The sequence below is a fragment of the Mytilus edulis genome, chromosome 14, assembly GCF_963676685.1.
Source record: "Mytilus edulis chromosome 14, xbMytEdul2.2, whole genome shotgun sequence".
Lineage (NCBI taxonomy): Eukaryota > Metazoa > Mollusca > Bivalvia > Mytilida > Mytilidae > Mytilus > Mytilus edulis.
In genome coordinates, this window is record NC_092357.1 from 4,626,847 (window position 1) to 4,644,650 (window position 17,804).

The following is a 17,804-nucleotide window of genomic DNA, read 5'->3' on the forward strand; positions in this document are numbered from 1 at the left end:
TGTTTTTTTGTTTCACAAGATATCGCTTAGATATTTGGTATATGATATCGAACAGTTAATGCGCTTCTGAAAGTGACACCGCGTAACAAAAACCTTTACCTTGTAAGAGTTATCTCCCCAAACACTGTTTTTCTTGTGGCCACTACTACTTCGCAACCGTTTAAGAAACCGACAAATTTATTTTTCCAAATTGCTCGTTATATCCTTAGGATGTTCTGTTTCATTTCAACGGAAGCTATCCGGAGACTCCATATGAGAGTTATCCCCCCTTTTATATATGATATCAGTGATATGCATTTCTAACTGGTAAACCATAAGTGATAGAGACATAGGGTCTTTTGATTTAAGATCCTTGATCCAAAAAAATGAAAATTAGGTCAAGGTCAAAGGTCAAGGTCAAATTCTTAATTTTGATTTTGGCTTATTTTCACTGATTTTCATTAACCTTATAAGATATCGACAAATTATTTTTACTAAATTGTTAGTTGCGACATGTCGTAACTTATAATTTTGGTTGAAAGGGTGCGTAGACAAAAAATTGGAGTTTTTGCCCCTCTTATATTTAGAATTATGTGTAAAGTGATATTACTCATGAACCATACATATTAAGGAACTAGTGTCTTTTGATTTGAGATGTTTAGTCTATGACCTTGAAATTGAGGTCAAGGTCATAGGTCAATTGGACGTTCTAGATTTTGACCTTTGCTCGAAATTCATATTTATACATCATTTAGCCATAGGAACTGACATTTTCAACTGAATTTTGATATTTTCATATCAAAATAGATCCTCATTGGTTGAAAGACCTTCAATTGTTCTCTGAACAATTGGTTTTTAATTATTATTATTTTTTTTTTTTTTTTTCTTCCGCCAACTTTTTTTTCCTTCGCTGTTTTTTTGTTTCACAAGATATCGCTTAGATATAAGGTAAATGATATCGAACAGTTAATACGCTTATGAAACTGACACCGCGTAACAAAAAACTTTACCTTGTAAGAGTTATCTCCCCGAACACTGTTTTTCTTGTGGCCACTACTCCTTCGCGACCGTATAAGAAACCGACAAATTTATTTATCCAAATTGCTCGTTATATCCTTATGATGTTCTGTATCATTTCAACCGAAGCTATCCGGAGACTCCATATGAGAGTTATCCCCCCTTTTATATATGATATCAGTGATATGCATTTCTAACTGGTAAACTATAAGTGATAAAGACCTAGGGTCTTTTGATTTAAGATCCTTGGTCCAAAAAAATGAAAATTAGGTCAAGGTCAAAGGTCAAGGTCAAATTCTAAATTTTGATTTTGGCTTATTTTCACTTATTCTCATTAACCTTATAAGATTTCGACAAATTCTTTTTACTAAATTGTTAGTTGCGACATGTCGTAACTTAAAATTTTTGATTTGAAGGGTGCGTAGACAATAAACGGGAGTTTTTGCCCCTCTTATATTTAGAATTATGCGTAAAGTGATATTACTCATGAAACATACATACTACTGACCTAGGGTCTTTTGATTTGGGATCCTTGGTTTATGACCTTGAAATTAGGGTCAAGGTCATAGGTTAATTGGACGTTCTAGATTTTGACCTTTGCTTGAAATTCATATTTTCATATCATAAAGCCATAGCAACTGACATTTTCAACTGAATCTTAATATTTTCATATCAAAATAGATCCTTATTGGTTGAAAGACCTTCAATTGTTCTTTGAACAATTGGTTTTTAATTATTATTATTTTTTTTCTTCCGCCAACATTTTTTTCCTTCGCTGTTTTTTTGTTTCGCAAGATGTCGCTTAGATAAATGAAATATGATATCGAACAGTGTATGCGCTTTTGAAACTGACACCGCGAAACCCAATACTTTCCCATATAAGAGTTATCTCCCCGAACACTGTTTTTTTTGTTATCGCTTAATCTTCACAACCGTTTAAGAAACCGACAAATTTATTTTTCCAAATGGCGCGTTACATCCTCAGGACGTTCTGTTTTTTTTCGACCGAAGCCTTATAGAGATTCCATATGAGAGTTAATTCCCCTTTTGTTTTTGAAATTTTGAAATGTATTTTAAACTGGAAAACCATAAGTGATAGAGACCTCGGGTCTTTTGATTTGAGATCCTTGGTCCAAAAAAACGAAAATTAGGTCAAGGTCAAAGGTCAAGGTCGTATTTTAGATTTTTATTGGTCTTTGATTTCCCTATAACTTTTGAATGGTTATAGATACAGAAAATTTTCATAGTGAAAAATGTTTGGTACCTCAAGGGGCAACTTTGTTACATTTCGACTGCATTGGTTTTACCATTGTGTAAGGGAAATAATCCCCATTGATGGTTTATATAAAGCCTGCCAACCAACCAACCAACCAACCAACCAACCAACCAACCAACCAACCAACCAATCAATCAATCAATCAATCAATCAATCAATCAATCAATCAATCATGATCAATCAACCAATCATGATCAAACAATCAATCATGATCAATCAATCATGTTTCCGTCTCATGTGTTTAATATAGGGTTCAAGATCTTCTTTTTCGCTGTTTCAATTGACCCTATCCAACGTGTTTAACCAACCAACCAACCAATCAACCAACCAACTAATCAATCAATCAATCAATCATGATCATGATCAATCAATCAATCAATCAATCATGTTTCCGTTTCATGTGTTTAATATAGGGTTCAAGATCTTCTTTTTCGCTGTTTCAATTGACCCTATCCAACGTGTTTAACCAACCAACCAACCAACTAATCAATCAATCAATCAATCAATCAATCAATCAATCATGATCATGATCAATCAATCAATCATGTGTCCGTTTCATGTGTTTAATATAGGGTCCAAGATCTTCTGTTTCTTTTTCGCTGTTTCAATTGACCCTATCCAACGTGTTTAACCAACCAACCAACCAACCAATCAATCAATCAATCAATCAATCAATCAATCAATCAATCAATCAACCAACCAACTAATCAACCAATCAATCAATCAATATGTATGACTGTTTATTTATGACAGTATAGTGAAGGAACAAACTCTCAATTATTCAAGAAAAATTGAAATTTAATATTGTTCTTACGTCTCTTCTGAAAAAAAATCCACATGTACTCTGAAACTACAAGTCCAATCGACCTCAAAATTTGCAGTCAGCAGGGCATACATGTAATAAAGGTTCATAAAAAAACTTGGTGCAGATATCTCTCAAGACTTTTCCTAGAGAAAAGATATGGCAATACCTTAAAAATCGCTTGCTAGGTCCGTAAATCTCAGTAAAAACCTACAATAAAATGTCCGCTCCGAGATTGAAATACTAATCTGTGTTACAAACAGGTGGTGAAAAATGTACATTATCAGAAAATAATCATTAAATGTGTTTTCAAGTTACACCGGATCGATTAAATCCAAAACATGCACTGACCGTGACCTGTGATCAAAATGTCAATTTCCTACAATGACAAAAGAAATTACATTGTGTGCATTCCGTCTCTATACATGTTGTCTGTTCAACGTCCCCACCTAAAAAGAAATAAAAAGACTAAGTTTTCGTTATTATAAACCCGTGTCACGTGATGTCGCGCGCGCTGTACCTAAAATAAAAGAAACACTTTCCAAACTAAACATGAAACTTCTCCGGTAACACAATCCTATAGACCCCTACACAAAACAAACAAACAAACAAACAAACAAACAAACAAACAAACAAACAAACAAACAAACAAACAAACACACACACACACACACATCAATCATCTTTTTAAGGGGGTGAAAGACCGTTCACAATTGCTTTTTAAAAGCAATTGATTTATATTTATTATTTTTTTTTCTTCCGCCAACTTTTTGTTCCTTCGCAATTTTTCTGTTTCGCAAGATGTCGCTTAGATATATGGTATATGATATCGAACAATTAATACGCTTTTGAAACTGACACCGCGTAACCAAAATCTTATCCATGTAAGAGTTATCTCCCCGAACACTGTTTTTCTTGTTATCGCTTAATATTCACAACCGTATAAGAAACCGACAAATTTATTTTATCAAATTGCTCGTTATATCCTCAGGATGATTTGATTTATTTTGACCGAAGCTATCCGGAGACTCCATATGAGAGTTATTTCCCCTTTTATATTTGATATAAGTGATATGCATTTTGAACTGGAAAACCATAAGTGTTAGAGACCTAGGGTCTTTTGATTTGAGGTCCTTGGTTTAAAAAAAAGGAAAATGAGGTCAAGGTCAAAGGTCAAGGTCATGATTATTTTTTGATTTTGGCTTGTTATCTCTTATTTTCAGAAATCTTATAAGATATCGACAAAATATTTTCACATAATTGTTAGTCGCGACATGTAGTTACACATAAATTTTAGTCGAAAGGGTACGTAAACATTTGTTGCTAGTTTTTCCCCCTTTTATATCTAATATGAGTCTTATGGTAATATAACTCATTAACAATATAAAGTAAAGACCTAGAGTCTTTTGATTTGATGTCCTTGGTTCATGACCTTGAAATTGAGCTCAAGGTCTTATGTTAATTTAACGTTCTAGATTTTGACCTTTGCTTTTACCTCATATGTATTCATGTTAAAGCTATTAGACTTTTTGCATAAGGTTGCAAGCAGTATGACGTTGAAAAATCTAACCGGAAGTGATCTTTTGTAAACCGGAAGTAACTAATTTTTGTAACAAATTATTGTAAAAGTATGTAAAACCTTATATTTTTGAAATCAGCGTACAATAAGTTGTTATTTGACGCTGAAATTGACATTTAAAACTAAATTTTAATATTTTCATATAAAAAAATCATTACTGGTGGAAAGACCATCAATGGTTCTCTGAACAATTGGTTTTTAATTATTATTATTATTAGGTCTTTCCACTTTTCTGTGGAAAGACCTATTGTTTTTCTTCTGATTATTTTTTTTTTTTCTTCCGCCTAATTTTGTTCTTGCGATAAACATTTGTTTCGCAATATGTCGCTTAGATATTTGGTATATGATATCGAACAGTTTATGCGCTTTTGAAATTTACCCTGCGTAAACGAATACTTTTCTTTGTAGGAGTTATCTCCCCAAACACTGTTTTCCTTGTTATCGCATCTCCTTCGCAACCGTAAAATATTATGACAAATTTATTTTACAAAATTGCTCGTTATATCCTTCGCATGATTTGTCCTATTTTGACGAAGTGATATGATCGCTCCATATGAGAGTTATTTCCCCTTATGCATTTGATATAAGTGATATGCATTTCTATCTTGTAAACCATAAGTGCTAGAGACCAAGGATCTTTTGATTTGAGGTCCTTGGTCCAAAAAAATAAAAATTAGGTCAAGGTCAAAGGTCAAGGTCATATTCTTTTAATTTGGCTTATTTCCACTAATTTCCAGAAACCGTATAAGATATCGACATATTATTTTTTCTAAATTGTTAGTTGAGACATGTCGTAACACATAAATTTTGATTGCAAGAGTACGTTAAACGTAAAAGTGAGTTTTCTCCCCTCTTGTATTTAAAAATACGCGTTTGATGATATAACTGATTAACCAAATATTATTAAGACCTATGGTCTTTTGATTTGAGGTCCTTGGTTTATGACCTTGAAATTGATCTCAAGGTCATAGATTAATTTGACGTTCTAGTTTTTGACCTTTGCTTTCAGCTCATATGTATACATGATATAGCCATGAGACTTTTGGCAAAAGGTATCAAACCATTTAACCTTGAAAAAAACAACCGGAAGTGACCTTGTGTAAACCGGAAGTAGCTATTATTTGTACTTTATTAATAAAAAAGTATATAGAACCAGATCATTTTGGAATCAGTGTCAATTAAATATTCAAATATTATCGGAAGTAACATTTTTCAAACCGGAAGTAACAAATTATCTCCCTTATTTAAAAAAATATTGTATAGAAACCATATATTTCTGGAATCAGCGTCCAATAACCTATCAGTTGACGATTAAAATGACATTTTAAACTTAATTTTACAACTTTCATATTAAAATACATTGTTTTCTATGGAAAGACCTTCAATTGTTCTCTGAACAATTGGTTTTTAATTATTATTATTCTTTTTCCGCCAAACTTTGACGAAGTTACCAGCCTTAACCGTAAGACGTGTCGCTTTCATGTTCACACTTTGTATCGGTGTCATGAATTTCTATCCCGAACTCACCTGTTAGTCGAAATATTTTGTCGGTTCGGAGTAATCCCTCCGAAACCCAAAACCCTTGTTATCGTTCCAACACCATAACCGTAATAGGTAGAAAAAAAACGAAGGGTGAAATTTGTTCAGGACCAGACCCTGGTTCTTCGTTACATTTGGATCGAAAAGATTTAACGACTTATTGGTAGGGTTATGCCCCTATGAAAATTAACCGGTGTCGGTTGGCCACCAAAACTCAGAAACCGCAAGTCGTAGACACCTAGGATCTTCACCATTCATCATCAATTCATGTGACTTTGAAAAATACCTCAAGGTCAAATGTGTATGTTGACCTTGACCTTTGACCTAACACCTTGTTATGGGATAATCTCAGAAACCATTATACTTACAGAAGCTTTGACTAGTGGAAAATGTTTGGGTCATTAAGGCGCAACTTTGTTACATTTTGAGCGAAGAGATTTGACCTCTCTGTAAGGGGCATAACACCTGATTTAGGTTTCTGAAAGACAAAATCAGCTTTTACTATATAACCAAAGGTCCTAGACCCATGAGGTCTTCAGCAATGACATTGGGGACTAATGACCTTGACAAAGGTCAAAAGGTCAAAGGTCAAGGTCATGTACCATAGAGCGAATTATGTGTTTTTGACCTTATTTAAAGGATTTTCAGTGTGTTTTAAAGCTTTACAATACATTCTACGTCTATTGGAACATGTATTTTACATTACAAAAGGAAAGACCTCTCAATTGTTCAAGAACAATTGCTTGAACAATTGACATTTTAATTTTATTTACATGTATGTCACAGAATGGCCGCGTCAATGCAAAAATTAAAAATAGCCTTTCTAGACGTCATTATAGTTTGGACTACATGTTCATTTGTATCTTACAAGTTGACCCCAACAATGAGCGAAATGCATAATGCAAAGTCAGCTTTAAAAGACGCAAAATGTAATGATGTAAACAATTCAAATGAAGGAACTTACAGACTGATAATGATTTTTAAACAAAACAAGGAACAAATAAACAAATATGATATATTAGTATAGCAACAAACTACAACATGAACTGCTAAATAACAGACTTCTGACTTGGGACAGAAACTTACAGCATGTACAGGATGTGATGGAGTCAAACCAGTTTGTTGGTGCCAAATTAAACCCCCTTCTAACCTTGGATAGTGGTGTCTAGAATTCAAAACTTGATCTGTGTTACAAAGTGTAAATTTTATGTGGTTTAATATAAGCATTGCGTGTAATTTTGTTTGCATTTGGTCAAAACAAACGGAAACTAAAATAAGAAAATGGAAACTAAAATAAGAAAACGGAAACAAAAAAAAACAGTCATTTTTCAATTTGTAAAGTGATGCCACCAAATTATATAGTTTAAACATATTGCATTTGCAGAATTAAAGCAAAATGGATTAGACACAAGTAAGTCATACTTATGAAGTCTTCTCCATAATACAATATAAAGTTACAATAATAGTATAATATAATGGACATGCATATAAAACAAACAATTTATGCAATATAATACTAGCTTTGATAGGTGAACAAAGAGGATAGAAAGTAAAAAGAGAAATAGAAAGTTTGAAAAATCGTATAATTCTGTGACGATGACTTGTGAATTGATTATATTCAAGGAAATTATATGAACTCGATCTGAATTTATAAATGTGGAAATAAGTGGTGTGTATAAGTTTCATAACATTTAATTTGGTTGAGGCAAACTAAAATTAGAGAAAAGAACAATAAAAATTCAGCAATGCATAACTGAAGAAAGGTAAAAGTAACACCAGTGACCACCCAATTTTTTGGGACAGACAACAAAATGTATGAACTGACGGATGGATGGACAAGGTTAAAATTTACCCCCCCCCCCCCCAAATACGACAGGGGCATACATGTAACAAAATGCATGTAATACATTGTTTATACTGAAAATTGTTATTACAGCATCTCTAAATAACTTCAAAGCTTTTGCTCAGACATATATATATATCAGTATATCATGCTTTGAAAATCACAATGTATTTTAAGTTATTGTATTACAGTAGGACATAATGATCATGATGATCAGAGCATGCTTTCCAGTAATTACCAAAACTGTCTCATATAAAACATGTAATACATTAATACATGTATGTAATAACCATGATAACTAGGCCTTACATGTTATACATGAACAAATGTAACAGCTAAGTTTAATCCCTTGAAATCCTTTGTCTTATTGACTAAAGAAGTTACCATGGTTGATTAAAAATGTATTCATTTAATTTGAAAATTAGTTATAAAGGCTGTGTATTTAGTTACTGCACATATAAAAGTTCAAAAATTCCCTAGTGCACACCAAAAACAACAAAGATATGTTACTACCGAAGAAAATTTTAGAAACGAAGAGTAGACAACTCATGAAATTATCTGGCATAACAACATGCATGTTATTTTCACTAATAACTTATTTAATATAAAAAAGAAGATGTGGTATGATTGCCAATGAGACAACTGTCCATATGATAAGAGACCAAAATGACACAGAAATTAACAACTATAGGGCATCGTACGGCCTTCAACAATGAGAAAAGCCCATACTGCATAGTCAGCTATAAAAGGTCCCTAAATGATAAAACAATTCAAACAAGAAAACTTGTTTTTGTAACAAAAATGAACACAAAACAAATATGTAACACATAAACAAACGACAACCACTGAGTTACAGGCTCCTGAATTAAGTTATCCCCTTGACCATGTACATTTGTACTGTTAACTGATGAAAAAGATTGGCATTATACATTTGTAAATCATAACAAGAACTTATTAGGGCCCCGCCTTTAGGCGGATCGCCTTATAGTGATCAGTCTGTCCGTCCGTAACACTTTAACTTTGTGTTCGCTCCATATCTAGAGAACCATTATGACTTTATACTTTACATGTTTATTAACCACCACCAGAGGGCGTGTCATGATGTATGTACAACTTCCGAGGTCAAAGGTCAAGGTAAAAACAACTTTGGTTTCAGTTGACAACCCCGTGTCCTGTGGTGAAGATCGTGTCCGCTCCATATCTAGATAACCGTTATGATTTCAAAGTTTATACTTGACATCCATTTTAACCACCACCAGAGGGGTGTCATGATATATGTACAACTTCCTAAGTCAAACGTCAAGGTCAAAAAAACTTTGGTTTCAGTTGAAAACCCCGTGTCCTGTGGTGAAGATCGTGTCCGCTCTATATCTTGAGAACCGTTATGATTTCAAATATTATGCTTGACATCCATTTTAACCAACACCAGAGGGTGTGTCATGATGTATGTACAACTTCCTAGGTGTAATAACTTCAAATAATGCTTCATATCAGATTATCCATAAAACTTATTTACCCCACGTTATTGACAGCGGGGCCCACAGAGATGGCTCCCATCTCAATGGTATCTAGTTTAGTCAGAGATCAAATTTAACCACTTTGATACACCATTGAATTCATACAACAGGCATATGGATTTAATAAGATGGATTAGAACATTCAAATAATTTAATACTTTTATATTATACTGTATATGTACTAGTATTATTTTTTTTCAGGGCAGGTCTAGATCTGTTGGTCTTGTTTTAAAAGATCAAAATAAGCCAATTTTGCGATATAATATGTATACAAATATTTAAGGCAATTTGTTAGATATTTTAACTTCATTTCATTTTACATTATTTCTTTTAGTATTTTCTATGGAAGTTCATGTACTTCAAGAAGAAGAAGAAGCTAAGCAACAGAATGGAATTGTCTGAGGCATTGCTTTCTAGATTATATGATCATGATGATGGATTCATAGTTTTTCATATTGATTTATGTGCATATAAAGAGCAGCCGGCAATTATGTTATGACGAGAGGTATGTACATGTAATAAAAAGGATAACTTTGTTTGAATATTTTGTTGTCAGACTATCTACATGTTACACATTTTGATTTCGTGTAAGCAGTGAAAAAATATTTTTTCTACTGGACCATTTTATTGAAAATAGCATTGGAAGCTCTATATACACTCCATTGCTTGTTCTTTTTATACAACCGCAAACAATTTTTGGGGATTGTATAATGGTAAGGTGTTGTCGTTATCTGGTTTCCGAACAATAACTTAGGTTTAAGTGCATAAATATTGATGAATTTTGTTGAGAAGGTCCAATACCACAAAAAAAGGTTGGGAAGATTTTGGGGATGATGGTCGGAAGTCTCAACCGTTTAGGAATTTGGGGCCCAAAATGGACAAAAAACAAGCATTTTTCTAGTTTCAGGATAATAACTTGTTTATAAGTATTTCAATTGCTCTGAAATTGTACCACAATGTTTAAAACCACAAGTAAAAGGTTTGGATTCAGTTTAGGGGTTATGGGGCCAAAGTTTAGGAATAAGGGGCCAAAAACAAGCATGTTTCTAGTTTCCAGACAATAACTTGTGTGTAATTGTATAGATATCTCTGAAATTGTACCACAATGTTCCATATAACAAAGGGAAGGCTGGGATAGAGTTTTGGGTTAGTTGCCCAAAATATGTAGGAATTAGGGGCCAAAAAGAAGCATGTTTCTAGTTTCCAGACAATAACTTGTGTTTAAGTGACTCATAGGCGGATTTGAATGTGAGGCCTAGGCGGCCCTGCCCCCCCCCCCCCCCCCTCCCCGGGAAAATTTTGGTTGATTATATAGGGAATCACTGAAGCATGTCCGGATCAGCCCCCCTCTTAGGCAGTCACTGGGCCCCCACTTATGAAAATTTCTGGATCCGCCACCGAGTGTATGGATCTCTCTGAAATTGTACTACAAGGTTCCATACTACAAAAGAAAGGATGGGATTGAGTTTTAGGGTTATTGCTCCAAGGGGGATTTCAATAAGTTGAGGGGGGGATAGTTTGTTTACAAATTTTTTAAGGGATTCCTTTTTTTTTCAAAATTATTTCATATTTTTGATTTTTGAAAAGTTTCATGCAATAATGTTCAGCAAAGTAAGATCTACAATGGTCAACATAACCAACATTTTCAATGGACCCCTTAAGCAGTTGTTGCCCTTTATAGTCAATTTTTAACAACTTTCTCGTAAATTTTGCAATCTTTTCCTCTTTTGTGTTTTGAGCAAGAAATAAAGAAGATAAAGAGAAACTTAACAGGCTATTAATAAAATATGTTTACAGGAGTTTTGTTTCTTGGAAATAGATATTGAATTTGTTAGGAAAATTGCATCCCATACATGTCTACTTTTCTTGTAGATTATTTTTATAATTTATGAAAAATGTTAAAAAAAGAACAAACTTATTTGTTGTGGTTATTGCTTTTTGACAGCAAATTTTATTTATCATTCAGTTGGTGAGGTACATTGAAACACTGTTCTTTTATTAAATGCACGAAGTATACAGATGGTAACACAAATGACAACATGTTATGTTCATGAGTTTAATATTTATATATATAAATGTTTTATTTCAACAATTTCAACAACATCAAAGCCTATGAAACAGCAAATCAAGATTTAATAAACCGGAGTTAATGCCTAAATGGATTTTTTTAAACTTAGGCAGAAGAATAGTTTATTATATATACATGATATATTAGAAAGTTCATGCTATACATATATTTGTTGATTGTTTATAAATTGTTTCAATTAACTCAAAAGTAAAAGTATCAATTAGTGAGCATCAGTTCATACTACATGACATGTAGTTTTTGTCTGGACTTTTGGATTAACTTAAAATTTATAATTTTAGCTTGTTACCAAATGAAAGGAAAGTGCAGTATTATAATCACGGGTGTACATGTTACGGTGTACATGTACATGTAGGCGCAGATGTCCTGTAAAAAAAACTGGTACCAAAGTAAGTTCATAAGTAGAATTGTATTTGATTTAAATAATTTAATGTTATCTATTCAAAACTTTTTCAAGTGTAATTGTACATGTATACAGTTGTTTATTTTTCTGTCTTTTTGATGTCAAGTATGCATCGAGGAATCCTTACCAGTCTCATCTGCTTCTGCTGCACACGCATGAGAAATGAGAAGCTCAAATAATTATAGCATTTGCTTCACAGACTGTATATTATGAATTGTATATTTAACATGATCAAAAGTTCTTGTCTTGAATATACATTAAATATTTGCCATTGTACATTAAAATAAACAAGAAAAATTAATTTAATAATTTTCTTTTAACCGTAGAGAGTTTTTAAAGAACTAGAATATTGATATAAGGAGATGGTGTATGAATTCAATGTGACAACTATCAATTAAAAAACTAAAGAACGAAGATAAAACATCTACTGGTCACTGTTCAGCAATGAACAATAATCAAAATCCATACCATAAAGTAACCTTCAACTTGTTTAAGGATGCAAAATGTGAACCATTGAAAAATTAAAACTACATATTGTATGGCAGACATTAATTAATATGTTTATAGAATGATTGTAAGGTGTTTATATTTGTCTTGCAGGTGCAATTCTTGCCAGATTTTTATAAAACTTATACTATACTTTAATATCAGCAATATCTTGGTCAAGTTCACTTCTTTTGACCGATTGACTATTTTCAAAAGAATTATGCCCCTTGAAAATATTAGATAAAGGAAAATGGCCTTGTATGCGCTCTCATCGGTTCAATTTTTTATAAAACACATAGTGTATTGTAAGTAATGCCCTAGAAGGTCTGTTTGAAATATTTCGTATACAAGAAAAAGAACTTTTTTTCCGAGCACACTTTTTTATTTATAATTTTATTCAAGTGCCTTTTTTTAGCTCACCTGGCCGGGGTAATATTGTTCATCAGGTCAAGATCAGACATTTTGTTGTTGGGTTGCTGCCCCTGAAATGGTAATTGTAAGGACATTTTGCTGTTTTCGGTTATTATCTTGAATATTATTATAGATAGAGATAAACAGCAATAATGTTCAGCAAAGTAAGATCTACAAATAAATCAAATGACCAAGTTGGTCAGTTGACCACTTTAGGAGTTATTGCCCTTTATAGTCAATTTTTAAAATTTTTCGTAAATCTTAGTAATCTTGTAGAAAAATCTTCTCCTCTGAAACTACTTGGCCAAATTTAACCAAACTTGGCCATAATCATCATTCGGGTATCTAGTTGAAAAATGTGTCCGGTAACTCGGCCAACAAACCAAGATGGCCGCCATGGCTAAAAATAGAACATGGGGGTAAAATGCAGTTTTTGGCTTATAACTCAAAAACCAAAGCATTAAGAGCAAATCTGACAGGAAGTAAAATTGTTGATCAGGTCACGATCTATCTGGCCTCGAATTTTCAAATGAATCGGATAATCGGTTGTTAGGTTGCTGCCCCTGAATTGGTAATTTTGAGGAAATTTTGCTGTTTTTTTTTATTATCTTGAATATTATTATAGATAGAGATAAACTGTAAACAGCAATAATGTACAGCAAAGTAAGAACTAAAAATAAGTCCGTATGACCAAAATAGGCAATTGACTCCCTAAGGAGTTATTGCCCTTCATAGTCAATTTTTAACAATTTTCTGAAAATTTGAAGATTTTCAATAACATTTTCCACAGAAAGTACTGTTATAGATAGAGATAATTGTAAGCAGCAAGAATGTTTAGTAAAGTAAGATCTACAAACACATCACCATCACCAAAACACAATTTTGTCATGAATCCATCTGTGTCCATTGTTTAATATTCACATAGACCAAGGTGAGCGACACAGGCTCTTTAGAGCCTCTAGTTAATTATTGCCCCTTGCTAGATAAAATATGTGCAACTCAGTGGACATTGAAACTCTGTTCTGTTATTTTTATTTTCAGGAACTGAAAAGTAAAGAAACAGAACCAAAGAACATTCATTTTAAATTAATACAATATTGAACTCAAAAGTCAATCTAGTTGTCTTTCTTAATTATAGATATAAGAAGATGTGGTATTAGTGCCAATGAAACAACTCTCCATCCAGTTTATAATTTGTAAAAGTAAACCATTACAGGTCAAAGTACGGTTTTCAAAACAGAGCTCACATGAAACAGCAAGCCATTAAGGGCCACAAAAGCGGCAGCATACACTAGCACCTGTAATAGCTAGCAGTGAAGACAATTACAATATACATATCAATGTGTATGGTGATATAGCAATAGAAATATCACATCCATCAGAGGGAAATAGAATATAGACAATAGAAATATCACATACATCAGAGGGAAATAGAATATAGACAATAGAAATATCACAGACATCAGAGGGAAATAGAATATAGACAATAGAAATATCACATACATCCAGGCCTCTACATTAACATTTTTTCTAACTTGTCCCTTCGGACAAGTGGCAAGAAAATCAGCTTGTCCGAACTCTTAACTCACTTGTCCGAATTCATAATTGAAAATCTAACATATTGATGATTTATGCAATAATAACACTTGGGCTTTGATTGTACCTAATAAAAGGAGCATTTTGTAATGTTATATGAATACCGCATCAAAATACATTTCATTATTTCAGAATGAAAGTTTTTTTGCAAGACTGTGTTCTCTGACTTAATGTCACTATCATTTGTCAATCATTAAATCATCATTTCTTCCCAAACCACTACGTTGCCCTATGGACCTATTCATTCTTTAGTAGTGGTATGGGTTAAACCAAGGATGTAAATACACCTGGCCACCTTGAACATGTATATGAGTAAACCTTTTTAATTTATTGATGATGTCAAAACAAGCTTTTGCGATTTATTTTGATTTGTTTATACATTGATATATGATCATGAAGTACATACACATTTCACTAAAAAATCTGCCTTTTTAGATTTTTTTTTTTTTTTCATCTTTAATTTTTATATCATAGATCTTATCAAATAAAACCTCTTTTAATGTATTGTTATGCATAAAAGCAAAATCGAATGAAACATACTTTAATTTAATATTTTAAAGTTTAGGTAAAACTCCATATGGAGGTGCTCCTAATTCAAGGAAGCTTATACTAAGAAGATACATTAACATTGGTTTCTTTCCCCTTACTTATATCCCCCTGGTCAATGGCTGCCAGCATGTTCAATACTCCAAATCAGAGACATATTATACAAGTTTTATATGTCTCTGGTTCAATCAATGAATAATTATTTCATTAAGTATGATCAATAAAACAATCATTCATATTTTTGAGAATGTATAAGTCTTGAATTTGATCTATTTTTATCTGACCTTGATTTTTCACTAGTATGGTGAATCTACTTGCCCGACACCTGTGTCCACTTGTCCCGGACAATCGGACAAACGTTAATGTCGAGCCCTGACATCAGATTAGAATAGATTATCAACAATAGAAATGGTGTACGTCACAGAGACAAACATATGAAAATAGAATATAGACAATAAAAATTTGATATGTCATAGAGATGAAAATAGAATATTATAGACAATAGAATTAGGGTATGTCAAAGAGGCAAACATAGAATGGGATATGTCAAAGAGACAAAACCATGAAAATAGAATGTAGACAATAGAAATGGGATATGTCAAAGAGACAAACATATGAAAATAGAACATAGACAATAGAAATGGGATATGTCAAAGAGACAAAAATATGAAAATAGAAGAGACAACAACTTAATTAAAAAAAAGTTTTACTAGATATACAATACAAAGTATGGAGCACTGACTGTGATAATTATTTTTCTGCATAAAGGAATGCTAATGTATACAGTTGCTTTTTATTTGTTAGAGCTTTTGATTTTGCCATGTATTTTCTGTGGAGTCAAGTATTTGGGGTTATTCAAATCATCATATTGAAGTACTTACACTCAAAATGAGTTCCTGATAGAAAAAAAAGATGATGAAGAAGAAAAACATCAAAAACATTACCATTAAAAACAAACCAAGCAAAAATACATATACATGAAAAAATAAATGCATTTGAAAAATGAAAAATTAAAAAAAACATTAAAAAAATATATTTTGGACCAATATAAAAACATATGAAAATATATGTTTGGGCCGAACATATAAAAACATATGTTTAGGTCTGGGATGAAAACATATGAAAAACATATGTTTATAAAAAACATATGTTTACATGTATGAAAAACATGTTTTTCATATGATTTTATAAACATATGTTTTTCATATGTTTAACATATGTTTTTCATATGATCAAAAACATGTTTTCATGTTAAACATATGAAAACATATGTCGCAATTTTTCCTATGTATCTGAGGGCGTTTTGAAAAAAAGGTCCGCATAACTGGGATTTTCAACAATTTATCAAAGTCGAAAGCCCGTAATTTTGGCAAAAATAAGCAGGGAACGAAACTTAAACTTGATCTGTATCTCATCATGGTTAACTCACATAGAAAAAATCAGCCCAATATCTGATGGCGTTTAGAACAAAAGTCTGTATAATAGTTTGGTGTGGAATGACGGAATGACGGTACTCGTATTTGTCTGTTTGTCTTTTTGTACCAGCCAGGGCGTTGTCAGTTTAATTTCTATCTATGAGTATGACTCTCTATCTGGTATATTTCCTCAAGTGAATAAATTGTTATTAAAACATTTTCGTTAGTACATTATATTTAAATGTAATTTGACGTAAATATGTTCAATAAATTGGAATCAAAAACTAATCATCAAACAGATAAAAAGAAAAAAAAGGTATTATTATTAACAATTAATGTAAACTGAGACCTAATATTCCTTTGACACCAACAGTGTTTAACTTCATATCGATCAATTATTGAATTATAAATTCGATAACTTATAGCATTTGACACGTGATACAACACAATAATTACTTTAAAAATGAAACAACATTAGAAATTATTATTTTACTTATCATAAGATTTAAAGTTGGTATAGCGTATGTTAATGTTGGAGACTTATTTTAGACCAAATGGTTAGTATTCAATGAAATATTGTTTCACACATATGGTATGCCTCTAATTTTGTGTATAGCAATAAAGTAGTCGCGTAAGTAATATCTTTTGAAAACGTTATCCACTGCAGATGTAAGTTATTCCAAGTTCTACGACTGAATTGCTGACATATACGTAAGCATGCTTAGTTTATGATTACGCTAAATTCCGTTTGAAATGTTTTTAACATGATAAATGGGCATATTTTAGTTTCCTCTTCCATTTGAGCTTTAAAAAATGATATCCAATAAATCAATTGTGAGAAGAAGTTTATTTAGAATATGAAAAAAAATATATTATATTATAACTAGTTACTGAATTACCTAAAAGTATATAATAAAAGGAAGTGCATACAGATTTAAAAGAAACAACACATTTGTTCTAAAAAAACCAAGTACAAGCAAAAAACTAGTGAATATTTAATGAGTGATATATCTCATAATCAACATTATACATGGATGCTTCACGCAAGTATTCCCCTTTCCCAAACTAACAGCAAAATTGAAATATTCGGTATTGATTTGTTTCATTAAATGAATGGCCAACGTAGATAAACGTATCCTGTCTTAGTAAGGGACAAATTTTACTTTGTTAAGGATCACTCAGATTCAGACAAAAAATTATCTGAAACAGACAGTATCCAGATGCTTAATTTCTTGATTAACAAGATATTTGTTACGTTTGTAGGACTTGTTTTCAACAAACTGTCGGTTAACTAATAGAAACCAATTGT